Raw genomic sequence first — 18,765 nt, 5'->3', positions numbered from 1 at the left:
ACAGGCCTATGCAAAAACAACTTTGTATGGAAAAGAGGAAGCCATACAGAAAACAAAGAACCTGATGGCCGAGCACCTGGAGTCTGGAGCTAGAATGGCTTCGTTTGAACTCTGGCTCTTTGGCATGCCAGCTAAGTCACGTGGAGCAAGCTACCTTACCTCTCTGTGTTTCGGCTTCTTGTCTTAAAAACGTGGATAAAAGCAGGATCTATTTGGAGGTTACTGTAAGGATTGAATGTTATCTCATGCTGAGAGCACTGGCTGGCACGTGGTAAGCCCTCGGTCAGTGTTAATCATGACCACCACCACTACCATCATCAGGGCCCAAAGGGGAAAGAACAGGCTGTTCAAGAAAAGGTGTGGGAGAGGGGGGCCTGCGTGGCTCAGTCAGGGGAGCATGCAACTCTTGATCTCAGGGTTGTGAGTTCAAGCCTCATGCTGGGTGTAGAGATTACTTAAAAATAAAATCTTTAGGGGTGTCTGGGTGGCGCCGTAGGTCAAGCATCTGACTCTTGGTTTCAGCTCAGGTTGTACTCTCAGGGTCGTGAGATCGAGCCCCACACTGGGCTCCGTGCTCAGCATGGAGTCTGCTTACGTTTCTCTCTCCCTCTGCCCCTCCCTCCTGTGTGCTCTCTCTCAAATAAATAAATAAATCTTTTAAAATGAATAAATAAATATATTTTTTTTAAAAAGGTGCTGGGATAACTGAGTATCTACTAGAAAAAATGAAATCAAACCTTTGTTTCTTACAATTTATAAAAACTAATTCAAGATAGGTTAAGGATCTAAATGTAAAAGACCATAACGGAAAAAAATTAATGAACTTGACCAAATAAACACTAAAAACTTTTGGTCATGAAAAGATACCCCAAGGTAAGTGAAATGATAAAGGATAAACTGGGAGAAGATATTTGTAATACATCTGATTAACAAAGGATTAGTATATATAATATAGAAAGAGCACCTTCAAATCAGTTTTCTTCACAAGATAAAACAACGCAACTGCAAAAGGGGAAAAAAAAAAGAATTTTAAACATGAAATGATATTTAGCCTTATTAGCAACCAGAGAGAGGCATATTAAAACTACAATGAGGGGTGCCTGGGTGGTTACGCGTCCACCTTTGGCTCAGGTCATGATCCAGGGTCCTGGGATCAAGTCCCACATCGCATCGGGAGCTTGCTTCTCCCTCTTGCTGCCCCCTGCTCGTGCTCTCTCTTGCTATCTCTCTCTCTCTCTCAAATAAATAAAATCTTAAAAAAAAAAAAACAAACTACCATGAGATTCCATTTCACACCCACCAGCCTGGCAAAAATTTAGTCAGAAAATACCAAGTATTAATAATGCATTGCAATGGGAAGGGTCATACACTGCTGGGGACCTTGGAAAAGAAATTGGTTTTGCCTAGTAAAGGTGAACTTGTGCCCCTGCAATACACCTAGGTATTCCTCCACTACATATATACTTAAAGTCTAGGACCTAGACAGTAAACTCTAGTCCATGTGCACAATGAGGCAGGAGTAAGAATGTATGTAGTGGCAGAATCATAGCAGCAGAATACTGGAAACAACTCAACTGTCCATCTCATCTCATTTATATAAAGTCTCCAAACAGGCAAAACTAAAAACAATATATTGTTTATGGATACAATCATAAATGACAAAAAAAAAACTATAAAGAAAAACGAGAATATTTTTTAACACTAAATTCTGGATAATACTCAATTAGGGAGTAGGATGTGGGGCCATAGGGAGCTTCTGGGGGCTAGTAATGTTCTATTTCTTTATCTGGGTGGAATGCTCGTGGGGGTTCATTTACTGCTATTTTTGTATACCCCATTCTACACATACATGTTTTCATACATTCTTTTGTAATATGCCATAATTAATACTTAATTGTTAGGTTACAGTTGGGTTGATGGGAAAATCTTCAGTGTAAAGAGATACTTAAGATCACTCAAACCTCTGCCAACTAGAGGTCAAAAATGAAGTTAAAACATTTATGAAAGCAAAACTGAAGTCAGTAGGAAAATCTGTTACAGAAAGTATTGAACTATTACTTTTTCCTTGATTGATGGACTTCCTATTTTGTTCCCATAGAAAATATAAAACATTCTTGGAAAATAGGCATCACTTAATACCCAAGTATGGATTGATTATTGATTGTTGAAGACTTCACACTTAGGGGAAAGACTTTTTTTTTTTTTTAAGATTTTATTTATTTATTCAACAGGATAGAGACAGCCAGCGAGAGAGGGAACACAAGCAGGGGGAGTGGGAGAGGAAGAAGCAGGCTCATAGTGGAAGAGCCTGATGTGGGGTTCGATCCTATAATGCCGGGATCATGCCCTGAGCCGAAGGCAGACGCTTAACCGCTGTGCCACCCAGGCACCCCGGGGAAAGACTTTTTTAAAAAATCCAGGACTCGGGCGCCTGGGTGGTTCAGTCAGTTGGGTGTCTGACTCTCGGTTTCCACTCAGGTCATGATCTCAGGGTCATGAGATTGAGCCCCACATTGGGCTCTGTGCTCAGTGGGAAGTCTGCTGGAGGCTCTCTCCCTCCCTCTGACCTCGCCCCTGCACGTGCTTTCTCTCTCTCTCTCTGAAATAATAAATAAATAAATCTTAAAAAAAAATCCAGGACTATTATTGTCTAAAAGCCAAAAATATTTTTCAGAAACCACCACAGGAATATAATACAAATAAAATGTTTAAGGTTACGAGAAGAGAAGATATTACAGTAATCAACATACCCTAGGCCAAAATCACATTTATCTGTTTCCACTCTATGCCAAAATCACATGTACCTATTTATTCATCCAAGCAATATTTTACTGAGCACCTACTATGTGTCAAACACTACTCCAGGAACTAAGGACATGCAGCAAACTGAAGACACATTCTCTACTCTCATGGAGCTTAACTACCAGTAGACCTTTACTGTACAAAGCTATGAAGAAATTCCAGAAAGATCAGTTTACATTCCCATGAGAACTACTAGGTCTTCAGATAGGAACACTTTAAAGTCCAGTGATACCTATTAGCAGAGGTGACAGTCAAAATACTTAATAAACAATTATCAAGAGATTCCCTATCCAATCAGAACAGAGCCAGCTGTGCTGATGAGGCATCCTGGCTGAAAACCACCTTGCGAGTGGCCCAAGTGCCTTCTAGAGATGACCAAATAGCATACTCACCAACAGAATACTACTATCTTACTGAGCCCTGACCAGGACTGAATATCACCATTTGTAAAACAAAAACCAACCAAAAAAGAAGAAGAAGAGGAAGAAAGCTTGGCTTATTTGATAAGCAACTTGCTTTATGTATGCATTTTTTTCATTATTTGGGAAATTAACCTTTTCAGATACGTTCATTAGCCTTTGAAATTTCCTCTTGTAATCTTTCTCTCTCTTTTTAAAAACTACTTTATTTTAGTTTTTAAGTAATCTCTGCCTGCAATGTGCGGCTCGAACTCACAGCCCCAAGATCAAGAGTCGCTTCCTCCACCGACGAAGCCAGCCAGGTGCCCCTGTAACCTTTCTCTTCTTAATCTTTATTCATTTATTTATTAGGAACTTTGTATTTATCTTACATTTTGCATAACCCCTTCGTATATTGAGACTGCCGTACTAACTCTGTCCTATTTGGTATACGTGTTGTTCCTAGTTTGATTAATTATAAATTTTATATACATTTTTGGCATGGAGACATATAAATGTATGGTTACCTCAGGGGGTTAGAACTAGGAGGGTTCCCCCCACACACACTATTTTATACTTCTCTGTGCATTCGAAATCTTCTTCAGTGAGCATTTGTTTTGATTATCAATATAGTATTATACTAACTTCATTAAAGAGTTACTATTTTAAAGACACCTAAGGAAATCACATAAGTAAACGTCTATGGTGAAGTAAGTTCTACCTCCACTTTACTCTATTACCATTCCCTTCTTGGTAGTAATTGATGACAAAATAGCATAAACATTGCCATTTTATTCAAGTTTAATGTTTCCCGTAGAAGGAAAAATGTCTCTACTTATTTGTCACATAACATTAAGTAGAAATCCAGGATTCAGGGGCACCTGGCTGGATCAGTCAGTAGAGCATGTGACTCGCAATCTTGGGGTCATGGGTTCAAGCCCCACATTGGGCATGGAGCCTATAAAAAGGAAGGAAGGAAGGAAGGAAGGAAGGAAGGAAGGAAGGAAGGGAGGGAGGAAGGGAGGAAGGGAGAGAGACAGAGGGAGGGAGGGAAGGAGGAAGGAGGGAAGGAAGGAAAGAATGAAAGGGAAAGGAAAGGAAAGGAAAGGAAAGGAAAGGAAAGGAAAGGAAAGGAAAGGAAAGAGGGAGGGAGGGAGGGAGGGAAGGAAGGAAGGGAAGGAAGGAAGGAAGGAAGGAAGGAAAGGAAGGAAGGGAGAGAGACAGAGAGAGGGAGGGAGGGAGGAAGGAGGGAAGAAAGAAAAGAAATCCAGGACTGATTTCCAACTGTCTTTTCCTCCAAATTCCTGAGTCTACTGCCAAGTGCTGCTACCCTTACACTAATCCACTTACCAAAGATGCACTTGGCACTCTTTAAAAAATTTTTTATTTTTATTTTTAAGTAATCTGTACACCCAACGAGGGCTCAAACTCACAACCCCGAGATCGAGAGTCGTGTACTTTACCGAGTGAGCCAGCCAGGAGCCCCATGCACTTGGTACCAGTAGTGCTAACACTAGTTACCTCTCTCACTCGGCATGCCTTACCCTATACGTGACTCCACATCCTGTCCCATCAGTCAAGACTAACATGGCACGACCACCTGCGTGCCCTTTGAAAATATTTGCTGAATGAATGAATGAGTCCATGGAAACTTCCCCAACCATCACTGTAATCCTGCTGTGTAATTCCTTCCAGCCCATGATCAGAGTAAGTTTAGTTCACATACGTAGTTTATTACTCTGGATTTCAGGAGAACATGTGCCAGCCACTCCCCAAAGTGTGGGGAGTGCCAACTGCGAGGAAGAGAAGACTACTCTGCTTCCTCGGAGCTCCTGAAAATGGTATTTACAAAGAGCACACGCATATGAAATTTTACATATATAAGATGGTATTTCTTTTTCGTCCAGTCATTCCATCAGGAGGTCTTAAGTCCCCAAGAGCGGATGCAAAAAAGTTTTTTAAAAAAATTCTGGGACACAGCTGCCTTCCCTAAGGTATTGCCAAGGAATGTGAGATAGTTAAATGTTTAGTTACCTCTAATCCTAGTGTGTTTCCCTTTCATTAATTACACAGGGTAGTCCGCTCTCCCAATAGCCAGAAGCTATTCAAGTTTTAAAAGTAACCATTAATAGATATTTCAAAGAAAACCCACCACGTTTGGCTCTATTTTGGAGTGGTTGTAAATTATTTCGGCTTCATCTTACTTCAATGTTTTGAGCTCCTATTTCTGTGTTACGAATTTATTTTGGGCAAACGCTAATGGAACCAACACACAAAGCATTCTATGCTTTAAAAACAAACCAAAACGAGTAAACTGAAGACGCATAGCACTGCCTATCACACTAGGCACTTCTCTGCAGGAGTGCGGGGAGGGGGTTTGCCGATTCTGCAGCATGAGACATGAGGGTCAGACTGCCCGCGCTCCAGCCAACACCCTCGCCAGACCAGCAACAAGTCACTTCACTTCTGTGTTAGTTTCCTCACCCAGAAGTGAAAACAGTAATAATAGCACACTTAATGCCACTAAACTGTACACTTAAAAATGGTTAACATGGCTATGTGTCTTTTACAGCAATTAAAAAAAAGTTGATGGAAAAAAGAAAAAGCATATTAGTAGAAGTCAGAAAAATCACATTGGGTCAGACCATCTAAGGCCATGCTGGCCATTAAAAGGAATTTTTTGAGGGGTGCCTGGGTGGCTCAGTCAGTCAGTTAGGCATTTACCTTTGGCTCAGGTCATGATCCCAGGGTCCTGGGATCAAGCCCTGTATTGGGCTCCATGCTCAGTAGGGAGTCTGCTTCTCCCTCTTCCTGTGCCACTCCCCTCACTGGTGCTCTCTCTCTCTTTCAAATAAATAAACACAATCTTTAAAAAAAATAAAAGGAATTCTGGAGTCCCCTGGGATGTCACTGACATACTTGGAGAATAGTGAATTTCAACTAGTACTGTTTATTGACCCTCCATATCCATTTTACCCCTTCTAAGTTTCCACTTTATCATAAAGACTGCAAAGCCAAACACTACGTTTCTCAGACTGCTTTGTACCCGGGATCTGGGTTTGGGTTTCTAGGGCAAGGTGGACTCTCATGAGATCTCCAAACCAAAAGAGGTAATGAAAAAAAAATAATGGTACCAACTTAATAGAGCTGTTGGGACATAAAATGAGTCAATATATAGTATCAAGTGCTTAAAACCAGCACCGAGGAAATAAGTAGCTAAATAATAGTTTACTGACAAATTAAACATTATAGCAGTATCATAACAGGTCAAACCATTAACATTTGTGTCCTAAAAGCGCAGGTAAAACCATCTTAAACACTAGACTGCACTCCTCCTTTTGGCACATCAATTAGTCACGGTGTGAGCTGGTGACTAATCCCACGCTGCTGGTGGTTATGTGACCGTCGCCCTGAGTCTGTGAGCAGAAATCCCAGTGTTCCAGGGATTTCTGGCAGGACCATCGGAAACCCCTAATCCAGAGGGAAGTGCCCATATTTCTTCAAAACATTACGCAAATGCAAGTGGTTTTATTGATCCAGGATGTATTGGCAACTCGAGATAATCTACCAGGGCAATGTAACTGGCTACATCTTTTGGCAGGGGTGTTAATGGTTTAATTCCAATGTATCCGATTTTGTTGGCAATAGCAATCGGGCTATTTTTTCCCCCTTTTTAGCAAGCATAGGTAAAGATTTGGTAAGATTCATTTGAAACAGACATCGTCTATTCTGAGTTCTCAGTCTCCTGGGTATAGATAATCAGGTCGTGGATAATACTCTGATCCAAGCACTTATACAGTTCATTCAATCCTCACAACCATCCTAGGCCAACAATTGTTACTACCCCCTGACTCGAGAAGGGTAAAAGAGGCACAGAAAAGTTAAAGGTTAAAGGACTTGTCCAAGCCCACATAGCTATCAACTAGAAGAGATAAGATTTGAACCCACAGCTCCAGAGTCTGTGCGCCTAATCTCTTCTCTAGACTGTTTGCTCAAGATGATCCTGGCTCTTGACTTCCTCTGGTGTTGGTCGCCCACACGGTGCAAGGGCCTTTACAAATCTTGTATCTTTTCCCCTGCAATGATCCATGGCAAACCAGTATTATGTCCATTTTTTTACATGAGATCACAGAGCAAGCTGTAAGTGGCAAAACTGGAATCTGAACCCAGTTGTTATTCCAAAGCTTGTAATTTTAGCCTCTATGGAGATGGACAGAGTTGAAAAACATTCATGAAAGAAGTTGGTAAGAGCGAAAGATTCAGTGGGTTTGTTGGGGTGGGGGAGAGGGTATTAATGGTGGTCACCTGAGTCAGAAATCCAACGAGCATAGGTTGAGTGGGTGTATTTGAAATTTTTAAGTGGAAAGGAGGGAGTTGACCTCTAACCCAGTCTTAAAGATAGTAATAATGCTCTTGAATATTCAACAGGAGAGTTTAATGTAAATATTAAAATGTAAAATTTTCAGTGTCTACTGTAGATATTATCTTATAAAATACTGAAACAAAATGACATTTTTCCATGTCCTTTGGGCAGTACAATGCAATTTTCCATGTCATTTTAAACCTACATTTATTCCAGATAAAGGAAATAAATTCCAACCATACAAGAAGAGATCACCTTACAATCATCATTATAAGGGGTACTATAAACAGCAACTAAAACAATAGTCAGGTTCAAGTTTTGCTTCAAGAAATATTTCAAACAAATAGCCTTGTTCTCATCTCAGTGACCTGAAGCATCTTTAACATAAAATTCTGCTTGAAGGTTAACTTGTTTGTTTGTTTGTTTGTTTGTTTGATTTGTTTACTCATTAAAAACAAATGGGAATAGAAATATAGGCCAAGGGGCACATGGGTGGCTCAGTCGTTAAGCGTCTGCCTTCGGCTCAGGGCCTGATTCCAGGGTCCTGGGATCGAGCCCCGCATCGGGCTCCCTGCTCTGCTATGAGCCTGCTTCTTCCTCTCCCACTCCCCCTGCTTGTGTTCCCTCTCTTGCTGGCTGTCTCTCTCTCCGTCAAATAAATAAATAAAAGCTTTAAAAACAAAAACAAGAAATACAGGCCAACCAAGTGAACAGACCATAGTCCCATTATTGCAAGATAACACCATTATGAATTTGAATCTTTAAAATATTCTTGAAAATACAACCTCACTTTCTCTTTTATAAAAATAGAAGAAAAAAATAGAAGATATTTAACTCATAAATGGAATCTTCAGAAAGATTTTTATGAATCATACACCAATAAAACATTATCTTCTAAAACACAATGTCTTTTTAAAAGATAGGGGGGGAAAAAAACCAATGCAGATTCTTTTAACTTTAAAATAAAACCTGTAGATAATTTTTTTCCTTTTCAACAGCTAACAGCTCCAACAACATAGGCAATGATTGGGGCGCCTGGGTGGCTCAGTTGGTTAAGGATCTGCCTTCGACTCAGGTCTTGATCCCAGGATCCTGGAACTGAGCCCTGCATTGGGCTCTCTGCTCAGCGGGGAGCCTGCTTCTCCCTCTCCCTCTGCCTGCCCCCTGCCTACTTGTGGGCTCATGCGTGCTCTCTCTCCCTCAAATAAATAAAATCTTAAAAAATATATATAGTTAAAAAAAAAACATAGTCAGGGGCGCCTGGGTGGCACAGCGGTTAAGCGTCTGCCTTCGGCTCAGGGCATGATCCCGGCGTTATGGGATCGAGCCCCACATCAGGCTCTTCCGCTATGAGCCTGCTTCTTCCTCTCCCACTCCCCCTGCTTGTGTTCCCTCTCTCTCTGGCTGTCTCTATCTCTGTCGAATGAATAAATAAAATCTTTTAAAAAAAAAAAACATAGTCAATGATGTAATAGGTTACTTAATGATCTTAGTGTACTGAACTGATTTTTCTTTTAATTTAATATACTTTTTTTTTTTTGCCCCAGGGGCGCCTGGGTGGCTCACTTGGTTAAGCACCCTGCTCTTGGTTTCAGCTCAGGTCATGATCTCAGGGTCCTGAGATGGAGCCCTGCATCAGACTCTGTGCTCCGCAGGGAGTCGGCTTGAGATTCTCTCACTCCGCTCTCTCTGACCCCCCCCACGCACACTTGCTGACTCTCTCTCTCTTCCTCTCTCTCTAAAACAAATAAATAAATCTTTAAACATCAGAAAAAAATACATATTTACATATATATACATAGTTTTTTCCAGCAGTTTCAGGTTTACAGAAAAACTGGCAGAAAATATAGAGTTTCCATTCACTGCACCCACTTCCCCAACCCCACAGTTTCTGCTATTATTAACATGTTGTATTAGGGTGGCACATTTGTTCAAGTGATAAGCCAATACTGACACATTATTATTAACTAAAATCCATAGCTTACATTAGGGTTCACTTGGTGTTGTATGGGTTTTGCCAATGGAAAAGGTCCTATGTCCACCATGACAATATCATACAGAACAGTTCCATTGCCCTATGAATCCTCTGTGTTTCACCTATTCGTCCTTTCCTTCCTCCTAACCCCTGGCAACCACTCATCTTTCTACTGTCTGCATAGTTTTGCCTTTTCCAGAATGTCATATAGTTGAACCAGATGGTATGTATTCAGACAGCTCTCTCACTTAGCAATATGCATTTAAAGTCTTTTTGTGGCTTGATAGCTCATTTCTTTTATTGCTTAAATAATATTTCACTGCCGGAATGTACCACACTCGGTTTATTCCTTTACCTATTGGAGGGTATGTTGGTTGCTTCTGAGTTTTGGCAATTACAAATAAAACTGCTATAAACATCCATGTGCACCAATATTTTCCTTTTAAAAAGAGAAAATTCTTTTTTTAGTCCTGGGGTTGTTCTCTTCTCTTTTCTTTCTTTTTAAAGCAACATGATAACAATACAATTACAGAACTAATTTTAAAACACACTGACTGTACAGAAAAGTCAGGATTTCCTCAAACTAAGTGAACTTTCTCTTGGATGGTTCTCTCTATACTATCAGGCATTTATAAGAAATGCTAATGAACGAAAAGGACATGGAGTCTCTGTTTGAGAATTATGAATAATTTAATTGTCGGCATGCCTGTGTAATTTTTTTTTCAGGCCCTATTTGTAAAGAAAGCATAAATGAGCAGGACAAGATTCACTTCTCTAGGGAAGCCTCTCGGAATTCCCCAGACTTAACTGGTTCCTCCTCATGTCGGGCCTGAACATTATGTATCCTGCTCTTTGTGGCAAGGATCAGAGCATACACCCTCATTTATCTGAGTAGGAAGCTCTATGAGAGCAGCCCCTTCTGCCTGTCTGTGCTCACCCCTGTATTCCCCCAGGACATAACAGAAAGAATAAATAAATACATTCGCAAAAGTATTATTGTACTAATATCTAAAGAGCCATTGTTAGTGAGAAATTCCTTAAACTTATACTTCTGGTTTTGAGACAATTCAAATGACATTTCATAGACTGCTAATTAAACATTATTGTAGAAAGAAGAGAAAAGAATTACTAAGGTTCACCCTAATTTTCATTATCTCAAAACTGTATTATTAGACCTGACATATAGCACATAGAGAATACCTGGACTATTTTAAACACAGTCAAAAGAGTCTACTTTACATATAGTTACTTTTCTCCTACTAAAAATAAGTATACATGGATACGGAAGGTGTGGTTTACGTATACACACAATGGAATATTTAGCCACGAGAAAGAAGGAAATCCTGCCATTTGCAAGAGCATGGAGGGACCCTGAGGGCATTATGCTAAGAGAACTAAGTCAGAGAGAGACAAATACTGTATGATCTCACTTAACGTGGAATCTTAAAAAGCCGAACTCCTAGAAACAGAGAGTAGAGTGGTGGTTGGCAGGCACTGGGGGGTGGGGGAAATGACAGAGTAGATTTTAAATGTTCTCACCACAAAAAAAAAAAAAAAAAAAGGTAATCATGTGACATGACAGGTGTTAGCTAACTTCATGGTGGTAACCATTTTGCAATATATAAGTGTATCAACGTTTTACACCTTAAACTTAAACAATGTATATGTCAGTTATATCTTGATAGAGGTAGGGGAGCCTGCCTGGCTCAGTCGGTTAAGCATCTGCCTTTGGCTCAGGCCATGATCCCAGAGTCTAGGGATCGAGACCCGCATCCAGCCTGGCGTCCAGCCCTGGATGGGCTCCCCACTCAGCAGGGAATCTGTTTCTCCCTCTGCCCCTTCCCCTACTCTTGTGCTCTCTCTCTCTCTGTTTCCCTTCCTCTCAAATAAATGAAATCTAAAAAAAAAAAAAAAAAAAAAAAAGATCTAAATCTGTTAAAAAAATCTTTATGGGTTTGCTAGTTATCTTTTTGGATGAAAGATCATCCATGGAAAGATTTAAGAAAATATTTCAGAATATCAATTTTGTAATTTGCTCTAATGTTTACAAAAATCAATGAGTAAAGCTCCAAAACAGATCATCAGGACTGCTCCATCTGGAGCCAAAATCTGCCACATAAATTCAAATTTGGCAATAATTAGCTGGAAAGAAATCAACAGTTGTTTGATTTGTTTGTCTTGTTGTTTGGTTAGGTTTTCAGAGCGATGGCTGGCCAGGGAGAAACCTCAAGTTTTTCGAGTGGTAAAAGACACAATGCTGATTTTATCTATCTAAACACTGGACTATTTTAACAAGCCTCCACTAGATAAAAAACAAAAAGGTTCCAGAACTGGAAAGTAACCACTACAAGCCCCCTTTAGAGCTGTTCTGATGATTTGCCTTTTAAGCAACAGAACTATGTTTTAATCACATTTCTCAATGGCAATGCAAAGAGGGAAATTCCTGTTGGCTCTCAAAACCCTGGCATGATACAAATGTCATCAACAGCAGTGACTCCACCTAGGATACCCCTGTGACATAGGTTTACTTTCACATGAACATGGGCTTTCCCATTCATTCATTCATTCATTCACAGAGAAGGAGCACAAGTGAGGGGACGGGCAGAGGGTGAATCCCAAAAAGACGCCATGCTGAGTACAGAGCCTGATGCAGGGCTCGTTCTCACGACCCTTGAGATCATGACCTGAGCGGAAACCAAGAGCCAGACTCTTTACCCACTGAGCCACTCAGGCACCCCTAATCAGTCTAACTCTTCTTGTGTTAGGCATTTTTCCCTCCCTCCCCTTTTTGGTTTACTAAATGTTGTCTCTTTGAGACCCAACAGGACAATCATCACTTTAAAACTACTATTTCCAGGGGTCCTGGGTGGCTCAGCCAGTTGAGCATCCGGCTCTTAATTTCAGCTCAGGTCATGATCTCAGGGTCGTGGGATGGAGCCCCGTGTCAGGGTCTGTGCTCAGCACAGAGTCAGCTTCTCCTTCTCCCTCTGCCCCTCCCTGCTCGTGCTCTCTCTCTTAAATAAATAAATACAATCTTTTTTAAAAAACAACTGTTTCTGTAACACGTAAATTATCTCACTTCAACATAAAACCAAAAGGTACTAGTGACAACACTGAGTTACCAACAAGAACAATGAATTAATAATATGCCATACCAGCTCAGCAGAGACAGAGTCTCATTGATACCTGAAGTTTCTTGCACTCTACTCCGAATGCCTGAAAAGATTCTAGGGAGGTGAGCACTCAAGAACTTGGAAAAGCTCCCATTTTCTCAAGTGGCCAGCAGTTTTCAGCCGTTCATTCCCCCTCGAGGAGCAACAGAGAACATGAAATGCGTAGAGCTCAGCGCACAGTCAGGCTTCCTTCTAACATCCTCCATTACTAAGACTAATTAAAATCACTAGTAAAACGATACACAGAGACTCCCACCTCTGTTAAAAAAAAAAAAAAAGACTTCTCCAAAACAATGTCAAATTGCTGGCTATTTTTTCGAAGTACCCCCGATAAAAGATCACATAAAACTGGTCATTCAGAACAGATGGGTTTTTAGGTAATGAAAAGTTATTATAGCAATTTCTAGAAATGTCACCCCTATTAAACTTAAGGACAGCTATCAAGTCTTCATATCTATCCCCCACGGCAGCCAGCTCAGTGCCTTGCACAATACGTGTTTGTGGAGGTGAGCTGCAGCACAGGTACTGAATAATGTTTATAGCCAATCTAGCTATAGTAGCTTTTAAAAAGAACTAAATAGTTATTTTCAGTCACACACTGTAATCACAGTAAGGTGTAAAAAAGTCAGCCTTGACCGCTCACTGTGAGCTCCATTCATTCCCTTCTACCTCGGCTCATACTTTCCACACACCCGGAGAAAACTGCCATTCGCCGGATGGACTGAAAGCCACTAAATACTGGCTTTAGTAGACAGCTGAACAACTGATTGGTGGAAAATTAATTTACAGAAAGAACAATTCCCAATTAATTCTTTGAGTCTGGTTTAATGTCGTGGGTATAATTTTAAATAGTGCCTAATATACCCTTACAACCTGTCTTGCAACAAGATTATGCAGACGATCAGTAGGGAGACTTCAAACACAACACAGCAATCCTTTCATTACTTGGGAAACACTCACAGAACCCTCTGAAGAGTTAAAGATCAATTGTTTTATACAGCATTTATAATGGCTTTTACATTTCCAAAAACCAACGCGCTTCCCAAATTACTTCTCCACCATCATAAGGATAACTAAGATGCCCAACGCCAATCTGTTTTGTCTCTTTTTTCTTATTAAAATTGAGATGAAATTCACATACCATCAAATTAACCATTTTAAAGTAAACAATTCAGCACCATTTAGTACATTCACAATATTGGGCAACTACTACTTCTACTGAGATCCAAAATATTTTCCTCACCCTGAAGTATAAACCTGTACCCACTAAGCGGTTACTCCCAGTTTCTCCCTCTCCCACCCCTGCAAACACTGACCTGTTTTCTGTCACTACGGACTTACCTATTCTGGATATTTTATATAAATAGAATCACACAACATGTGATCTTCCGTGTCTGGTTTCTCTCATTTAGCTTCATGTTTTTAAGGTACGTCCAAACTGTAGCATGGGTCAGGACTCTATTCCTTATTTTGGCTGGATAATATTCCATTTGTGGCTAGACCACATTTTGTTTACTCATTCATCCATCAACATGTAGGTTGTTTCTACCTTTTTGTTACCGTGAACAGTGCTGCTATGAACATTCCTGTACAAGTGTTTACTAGAACATCTGTCTTCAGTTCTTTGGGATTTATACCCAGGCACAGAACGGCTGGATCACCTGGGAATTCTGTTTAACTTTTTGAGGGACCCCCAAACAGTATTCCACAGTGGCTAAGCCATTGTACATTTCCACCAGCAATGGACGAGGGGCCCAATTTCTCCACATTCTCCTTAACACTTGCTATGTTCCACTTTCTTGGGTACAGTCATTCTAGTCAGAGTGAAGTACTTACTATCCTGTGGTTTTGATATGCATTTTCCTGGTGACTAATGATGCTCACCATCTTTTCATGTGATTGTTGACCATAGGTATACCTCCTCAGAGAACCAATGTCCTTTTATCCCTCACTTCTGTGACGATAAATAGAAATAATTTAATCTTTACTATTACTTTTTAAAAACTGACCCTTCTCAGGCCTCTGGGTGGCTCAGTTGGTTAAGTGTCTGCCTTCGGCTCAGGTCATGATCCCAGGGTCCTGAGACCGAGTCCCGCATCAGGCTTCCAGCTCAGCGGGAGGGGGTCTGCTTCTCCCTCCACCCTTCCCCCCTGCTCGTGATCTCTTTCTCTCTTACAAGCTCCCTCTCTCTCTCTCAAATAAATAAACACAATCTTTAAAAAAAACGTACTAAATCTATTAACCTGGAAAAAATGGACATAGTAGAAATGAGTAACTTACAGTTTTTACAGAAATACTCTAAAAATAGGGCCCATAAATAGGCCATGTGGGTCTCTTGTGTACAGATATTAAATAACATTGAAGGAGTATCTTGCTTTTACTGTTAAGAGTACTGCTCGGGGGCAACCCCTTCGGGTCCCCTCCCTCCTTGGGAGCTTTTGTACCATCCTTGGCTATCACTCAATAAATCACTCAATAAACTGGCTTTGCTGCCCACCACTCTCTCTGGTCTACCGCTTCATTCTTCGAAGTCATGTGACCAAGAACCACAGGCACCAATGGAGAAAAAAATCCTGCAACATCGTGGGGGGCTCGTCCGGGATATCCACCGTCGTTAAGGACAACTAACCACTAAAGGCCATCAAACTCCAGATGTTGGTAGTTCAGATGGAGATTCACAGGGAAGTCAAACCAGACATCTACAGGGGACCCCCTGATAGAGCGGGACGAGAGGAACCCCGACTGCTGCCCCATTCAACGCCCCAGACCAGCAGAAAGTAGCTAGGATTGGTCATTGCCCTTCTACCCTAGGATTACCTCTTCAGAGGGGGGAATGATGAAGGATAATTGGAAGGCAGGCAGGCAGGGACAAGGGGCTCCCACCCTAAGAGGATACCACCCTTAAAAGGGCTTTACACCACCATGGAAGGAGCCCTCCACCCTTTCCCATATGACAAAAACCTGATTGGATGACAGGCACAGGGAGGGTTAATCAGATTAAACAGCCCATGCCAACAAGCCCATAAAAACCCCTAGACTTAGAAACTCCTGTGACGGGGCGCCTGGGTGGCACAGCGGTTGAGCTTCTGCCTTCGGCTCAGGGCGTGATCCCTGCTTTATGGGATCGAGCCCCACATCAGGCTCCTCTGCTATGAGCCTGCTTCTTCCTCTCCCACTCCCCCTGCTTGTGTTCCCTCTCTCGCTGGCTGTCTCTATCTCTGTCAAATAAATAAATAAAATCTTAAAAAAAAAAAAAAAAAGAAACTCCTGTGACAACCGTGACAACCCCTTCGGGTCCCCTCCCTCCTTGGGAGCTTTGTACTATCACTTTGCTATCACTCAATAAACCTTAAAAAAATAAAGGGTACTGCTTGGTATACTAATCAGGCATCTTTTACGTAATTACAACTAGGAAATATACAAATTTACTAAGAGTTTACAAAGCTTTGGGGCTAAAAGCATAGAACAGCATGCTCTGTTTTAATATCCTCAAGAATAAAAATGTCAAATAGCTGAGCTCTTCTTTTTATACCAAGAATAAACTCAATTTTTAGAAATACAACTGCTATTGTATAACAAGGTATACAGTTAAAAATATTATCTTCGACGATTTTTTTCCCAGTAAAGGTATGACAAAAAAGGACACAGGTATGGTAGTCAGTCTAAGTGGAGAATGGGACAGAGTTTAGAGACAAGCTCTTTGGAGCACCTGGCTGGCTCAGTGGGAGAAGCATGCAACCTTTCATCTTGGGGTCATGAGTTTGTACCCCACATTGGGTGTAGAGATGACTTAAATAAATAAATAAATAAATAAATAAATAAATAAATAAACAAACAAACAAACTTAGAGAGAGAGAGAAGCTCTTATCTAAGTCTGCTTGTTTTAGAGATCAGATCTAATCTAGCCTCTCTTTTCTGAGTTATTACTATGCTGGTACCTAAGATGAGGTCGTTCCGCATTAGCCTCTCAGCAGCGCACTCACTTGGTAACCACATTCGCATCCTGCTCGTCACCACCTAAATGGGAAATTGAATAGAGGACTCGAATAGTTCACAGAAAAGACGATGGTTCTTAAACTCTGAAAAGACACATGAAAATTAAAACCACAACGAAACATCACCTTTGGGGCCACTGAGTAGCAAAACGGTTGGCCGCACACTGTCAGGGGGATGGAGGACCGCGGACTCTAACACACACCATAGAGAGCACAGGCTGTTCGGGCCTCTTTGGAGGGTGGTTTGGCCTCTTCAAGTTCCTGGTGTCTATCCTCCAAACACATATGCAAAACAACATATGAGACTGTTATCTGTGCTATTTTGTAAAAAAGATTTTATCTATTTATTTGAGAGAGAGAGAGAGCATGCATGCACGCACATGCATGAGCTGGGGGAGGGGCAGAGGGAGAGGGAGAAGGAGAAGCAGACTTCTGGCTGAGCAGGGAGTCCCACGCAGGGCTCCACCCCAGGACCCCAAGATCATGACATGAGCTTAATAAATCAGACACTTAACCGACTGAGCCACCCAGATGCCCTTAATCTGTACTATTTTTAACACAGAAATATATTGAAAACAGTCTAAATGACCACAATAAGTTTCAATATCTCCATAACACTTTTGGGGCACCTGGGTGGCTCAGCTGGTTGGGCAGCCAACTCTCGGTTTCAGCTGGGGTCATGGTTTCAGGGTCCTGGGATCAAGTCCTGCATCAGGCTCCATGCTCAGCGGGGCATCTGTTTGAGGATTCTCTCTCCCTCTGCCCCTCTCCCCCCCCCCCCCGCCCCGCCCCGCCCAGTGCACATGCTCTCTCTCTCTCTCAAATAAATAGATAAACCTTAAAAAAAAAAAAGGTTTAAAAAAAAGAATTGATACTTTTGGGGCTACTAGCTGGCTCAGTCAGTAGAGCATGCAACTCTTGATCTCGGGATCATGAGTTCAAGCCCCACTTTGGGTCTAGGGCTTACTTAAAAAAAAAAAAATGAACAGTTACATTAAGCAGAATGAGGCAGCTAAAGGAAAAGAGAACACCAAGAGAGTCTAAGTGATAAAAGGAAGGTACCAAAGGTGTGAATGCAATCCTGCGGTTCCTCAAGGGGGAGAGATGGGCTTTTATTTACAAATACCTGAGAACTCTCTGGAAGAATTCACAAGAAACTAGTAGCAGTGGCTGCCTCCAGGGAAGGGAAGCGATGACTGGGAGAAATATGTACCGCCGGCACAAGCTCCTTATTCAAAAATACATGAAGAATTAAGAAATAAGACATGCTTCGGAGGCCACAACTTTTCCCCGGTTTTGCCTCTTTAACAGAGACTTCCAGCATGCTAACTGTCAGAGTTCATTTTAGTGTGTAACTACATGAAGGATGTCATTGAAACGAAACTGCTTGCAAGTAGGGCTGGCAGGAGGAGGGGAAGGGCCAGGGCTACCTAGCACAGGCGCTCTCCTGGCGGAGGGCAAAGCTACCACAAAGCAGTAGGAGCCAAGGCCCACGCAGGCTGGCTTGCCTAAGGATGACGAGCCACTAGCGGCTCGAAGAAACAGTATGCTAGGGGTTGTCTAAATTTAGCAGTAACTCTGAGACTTTCGGGCCTTGTTAGGCCTGCACTCAGGTCTGAGACTCCCGTACTCGGTCCGTATTAGGCAATCCAGGTTCCTAAGTGTTCTCCCCACAGCACCCTTGGAGCTGCCTACAGTATCCAAAGAATGGGTCATTTTTTTATTCTGGGCATTTAGCCTTTCACCTGATTTCCCTGAACTCAGCCTTCCATCCACATTAGCAAATCCGACATTCCCCCAGGCTCTGCCTGTTCTCCTTTGCTTGCTTTATTTTCACTCCCTATGAGATTGCCTGGTCCCTAAGGATTGGCGCACAGTTCAGACTACCAAGTAAACAGTACATACAACAGTATCCTTGAATCTCCCTTTGAGCCACCCTGGTCTCTGCGACCCTGAGAAACCAAGATGAGTGTCATCCTCAGCGTGGCCTACCTTGGCAATCATTGAACGGCCAGCCTGCACACTCCAGCCACGGGATCTGGGTGGGGTCTGAGCCACG

General features: G+C 41.7%; 1 protein-coding gene across 11 annotated transcripts in view; it reads right to left on the bottom strand.

Moving 5' to 3' along the window:
• The window catches only part of FNBP1 (formin binding protein 1), a 134,029-nt gene that overhangs the window by 97,239 nt on the left and 18,025 nt on the right, over positions 1–18,765 (bottom strand). The window lies entirely within an intron of this gene.

This window comes from Ursus americanus, chromosome 18 (genome assembly GCF_024610735.1).
Source record: "Ursus americanus isolate L20-20 chromosome 18, mUrsAme1.1.p, whole genome shotgun sequence".
Taxonomy (NCBI): domain Eukaryota; kingdom Metazoa; phylum Chordata; class Mammalia; order Carnivora; family Ursidae; genus Ursus; species Ursus americanus.
This window is presented reverse-complemented; position numbering and strand designations above follow the sequence as displayed.